This window comes from Hydra viridissima, unplaced genomic scaffold, assembly GCF_058129835.1.
Source record: "Hydra viridissima isolate aposymbiotic clone 2 unplaced genomic scaffold, HvirCarnegie_v1 scaffold_9, whole genome shotgun sequence".
Classification (NCBI taxonomy): domain Eukaryota; kingdom Metazoa; phylum Cnidaria; class Hydrozoa; order Anthoathecata; family Hydridae; genus Hydra; species Hydra viridissima.
In genome coordinates this window covers 14,748,797-14,754,114 of record NW_028324308.1, presented here as the reverse complement: position 1 = coordinate 14,754,114, position 5,318 = coordinate 14,748,797, and the positions used below count along the sequence as shown (strand labels likewise).

The 5,318-nt window shown below is 28.1% G+C and overlaps 1 pseudogene; it reads left to right on the top strand.

Annotated features, from left to right (window-relative positions):
• Positions 1–1,884: 1,884 nt before the first annotated feature.
• Positions 1,885–3,300, top strand: LOC149884224 (uncharacterized; annotated as a pseudogene).
• The last annotated feature ends 2,018 nt before the right edge of the window (positions 3,301–5,318 follow it).

Sequence of the window (5,318 nt, the reverse complement as noted above, 5' to 3'; positions counted from 1 at the left end):
TAAAAAAATAAATAATGAAAAATAAATAACAAATAATGAAATATAAACAATGAAAAATAAAAAGTAAATAATGAAATAAAACAAATATTAACATTTAAAAGATAGAAAAAACCAGTAGAAAGAGAAACATCTCTTCTATTCGAATATGTGACCATAGTTGACAAATGAACTTCTGGATATTATTTTCATTAAAGTTTAAAAAAGGGTCGTAAATTTTTTTTTCAATAATTTGTAAAAGAACCGATATCCAAGTAAAATAAATTTTAACACAATCTTGCATAAAATTTAATCTCATTTCTGATGGTAGACTTCATTCGGATTTAAGGAAGAAAAAAAACAAAATAAAAAATATAACAAATAGAATTCAAATCTCTTTTATGATCAAACCAGTCATCAATTTCAACCGCTGGTTTAAGAACCGAAGTAGGAGGTCCCTGACTTGAAGCAGCTGAATCCTGAGAATCCTTGTTTGAAACCTTTCCAAATAAATCTTCTTCTTTTTTCATCCTGACTGGTTGGAAGCCGTCTTTTAATTTGGACCTTAGGGTAGTTTTGCTAAATGTACAACAAATTTTCAACTAGTTAGGCTGAGATTGTGTACCACCGGCACTGAAGGCTCCTTCTGAAGATCCTAAGGAAGCAGGCATACATAATCATTTTTTAACACACTTAGCAAGGAGAAAAAATTTGTATTTATATGCTCTCTAAAAAGCCACAATGTCCACAACAACAACCCCTGGGATTTTTTGAAGCATTTCCCATTTATTGGTAATGCTTTTTCCATTCCAACATTATTGTAAGGATCATGTGGTTTCATGCCAGATAAGTTGCTGTCTACAAACTTGCAAATTGCAGGACAATATTTGCGTTTTGCAATAACAATTCCCTCTCCATCAGGTGTAGTATAGCTTCTTCCTCAAAGTGATTCCAAATTTCTATCCTTGTCCTTGGCGTCCTTCAAAATGCTGTTCAATTACAATTTTAATACTAAGTCAAATTAAAACTTTAATATCTTTGTTCTTGAAAAAAAAATTAGTTTTTAAAGAGCTTAAATATGTACGTCTAAGTACATATTTAAGCTCTTGAAAAATTAGTGGTTACCTTGTTATGACAGTTTGACGGATCAACAGACCTAAATAAATTTGTTGGAAAAGAAATTGGAAAATTTGTTTGCAAAGCAAATCGAGATAAAACAAAAACAACGTTAAACAAATAAAAAGTCACTCTGCATATCGACTCATTGTCCCGAGAACAAAAATAAAATCTTCATTTCATCAGGTGAAATTAGAGATGTCAATCAATTACATAGAATTTCAAGTATTTGTCGTACAATCAGAAGACATTAAAATGAAGCTGATGAAATTACGGAATGTTATTTAAACTATTGCTCCTTTTTGGAGATCTCGTGGTCAAACATTACTAGAAGATGACCTTCAAATAAAGGCAATGTATAAGGATGGTGTAAATGTGGCATGCATATTACAGATAAGTATTTTATACCCTGTTGGAATTAAAAAGTAAAAAGTTTTTCAGTAGTAACATTTTTTAAAAGTAAATTAATCTTACAAAATTGTATTTTTTATATACTTTATACATTTCTGTTGGAATTGATACAAAATTACTAATTTTTTACAAATTTACTTATTGTTCGTGTGGGTCAAAGCAAAAAATGGACTCCTTAGAATTATTGTTCGTGTGAGTCAAAGCAAAAAATGGACTCCTTAGACTTATTGTTCGTGTGGGTCAAAGCAAAAAATGGACTCCTTAGACTTATTGTTCGTGTGGGTCAAAGCAAAAAATGAACTCCTTAGACTTATTGATCGTGTGGGTCAAAGCAAAAAATGGACTCCTTAGACTTATTGATCGTGTGGGTCAAAGCAAAAAATGGACTTCTTAGACTTATTGATCGTGTGGGTCAAAGCAAAAAATGGACTCCTTAGATTTATTGTTCGTGTGGGTCAAAGCAAAAGGCAGAGTATTAAACTAACTTAACAAATTATTTATATTGTAATCAATACACTAAGTATTGCAGAAAATGTGTTGAGTATTTAATTTAGGTATTTTAGTTTTTATGATCTGTATTTATTTTGATTTCTGGTGTGCTCTCTTATTAATATAGATTTTTGTATATGTTTATTGTACATAAAAAATTATGATTGTACGTATACTAAAAAAGTTATTTGTTTTGAAGCATATTCTTACTGCAGAATCAGAAGTTGAAATTGATTTTAATACGTCAAAAAAATACAACACCTGCAAATCTACAAAACAGAAAGAGAAAAGAAAAAGCCTTTTTGAAGAACCTTCTTTACCATCATGGCTATCGTGGAAGCCACCAAAGCTCCCCGATTTCAATTCAGTATACATTTTTTAAAATTTTCTATCCTATTTGTGAAAATAAGTATTTTTTTTGGTTTCATTTGAATGGTTTATTTGTTGTTTTTTTAGTTACCATTTTTAAATGAAAAAATCAATATAAAATAATTAGAATATTGTGATAGAGTTTTTATATCATTTAAGAGTATTTTTAATGATTGTTAATCTTGTTTTAGAACTTTCTGTCTGTCTCTGCCTCAATGGATCAAGTTAATGACTCGCCAGTTACACAGTGTTTCCATCAGAGTTGCGGTCTGTTTCACAAATTTAATCACTTTTGCATTTATCTTCTTACTTTTCTTTACCGTCTTAAAAAAACGGGATAGACCAAATAAATAACTTTATTCTGAAAGCAAATGTTGAACCCAATACTGTTGAAGGCATTCAATTTATAGTGAATGCCATGTACAGAAAAGTTTGTGGGTTGGAAACAGAAATGCGTACCATACGTTCACTTTTAGACACTAACCATGGTAATAACAAAAATATAAATATAGATTATTTACCAGCAAATTCAGTTGAAGAGTTTGACTGACTAGAAGAAAAAAAAATTAACTCTAATGATAAAGATATCATTTGCAGAAAGATGAAGCAAATTGGTGGGAAAAATGTAAGTGACTTTTTAAAAAATGCTTTAAAAACTTGCATAACAGACAAGCTGTGTTGCAGCATCAATCAAACTGGTGTAGATAAAAAGCGTAGGATTATTGGACCAGTCGAAAGTTTGATTTTTAATGCAGCTTACTGTTTATTTCTAACTGCCATTGAATCCAGTATGACTACCTTAATTGCAAAACACTTGAAAAAATCTAAAGATTGATATTTTGCAACAAGAAAGAAAAATTCTTCTTTAACAAGTGTTTAAACAGTCTTGTTAGAAAAATTCAAAAATTAAAAACTGACTCGTGTAGTGATTCTAGTTAAATTATTTAGCTAGCGGATCGCTAACTTATCTAGCTAGCAAATCGCTAGCTTATCAAGCTAGCTATCCTCTTGGCCAAATCGCTGTCTTTATCATAACGACTTGTTGCTAGCTAGTCGCAATTTTTTGTAGCAATCGATCCTCGTGGCCAAATCGCTGTCTTAATAGTTACGGATAACGCTAGCTATTCGCTAGCCGATTTCCCACCGGGGAATAATTATGAATGTCCTAAAACTGTATTTTTTATGTGCATGGGTAAATGCATAAGAGTTACAATCACTGAAAAGGTTCTTGATCTGTTAGGACAAACCATTGATTTTAATGATGCTCGCGTAACCCTTAGAATATTAGTGCTTTAGTGTTATATTGATTGTAGTTTTATTTATCACTTAAGTACCTTATCCATTTTTTGTTTTGTATTATAAGAACATCTACACAATTGAAACAAGCTTAGCCTAAGCTGCTTCATGCAAGTGAATTTGCACAAATGCAACAAAAACTTGTCTCTCTGATGTACCAATTAGAAGTTTGGAAACAACGCTCAATCAAACCAGCAAAAAATCGGAGACCCTATCTTACGAGTCAAGTTTTCAGAAATTGGAAGAAGCTTAATCATTTTTTTCATGCAAACAAAAAATGTTCATCAGGAAAACTTAGGCTAAAGGAATGAAGCAATTATTGTACATTGCAAATATACTTTGGATCCATTGACCCATGAGGAAATGTTTTCAGGGTAAAAAAAGCTCATTTCAGTTGCTGAAACTGAAAACATTCGTGAGACTTATTATTTGACTTTTTTGCTATAAATTGGCAGATACAAGAGATTCCCTTTCACCCAGATTATAGGGAATATTAAGAACTTTGTATGGTTGATTTCAATAGTAAAAACGTATAAAGCTTGTTTCCATTGTATTGCCTTTACCTTTGTAATTAATTGTAGTAAAAGCTAAAAATATTTTTAAGTTGTGATATTAGTCAACATACATTTTTTGTACTATTTGTAAGTTTTTACAAAGAATTATTTATTTCAAATAAATTTTAGAGTGAAAAAGTGTTATTAGATATAACTAAATATATTTCGTTGGGCAATTCAGACATTTAATCCGTAAAAAGAATAAAGATTTTTCACACGACTAAAATGCGCTCAAGCTTTCTTGTGAAGATTAAGATTTGCTTGTTGCCTCGAATTAATTGAGTCATTAAAGCAGAATAGGCATTACCATTGATTCATCTTTAGGTAGTTAAACAAACAAAAAAAATTTTAACGAAAAGAATTCACAATAAAAACTCTCTGTTCATACCAATTTAATTTCCAGATGTAGAACTCAACCTCAGATGATGAAGGTTGTCTATTTTCTTGGGGTAATTTTCTTGGGGCAATTTTCATTAGGTAATTTTAAACTTACATAAATCGCATGATAGTTAAAGTTAGTTAGAGTATGAAAAACTGAAACATTTATTATTATTATTATTACTATTATTATTATTATTATTATTATTATTATTATTATTATTATTATTATTATTATTATTATTATTATTATTATTACTATTATTATTATTATTATTATTATTATTATTATTATTATTATTATTATTATTATTATTATTATTATTATTACTATTATTATTATTATTATTATTATTATTATTATTATTATTATTATTATTATTATTATTATTATTATTATTATTATTATTATTACTATTATTATTATTACTATTATTATTATTATTATTATTATTATTATTATTATTATTATTATTATTATTATTACTATTATTATTATTATTATTATTATTATTATTATTATTATTATTATTATTATTATTATTATTATTATTATTATTATTATTATTATTATTATTATTATTATTATTATTATTATTATTATTATTATTATTATTATTATTATTAATATCATCATTATACCTATAATACCTTGGATAATTGTGGGATCCATGTGGGTTATCCCAGCTGAATAACAACTGGGTTCCGTATGAGTTCTGTTTGCTATCC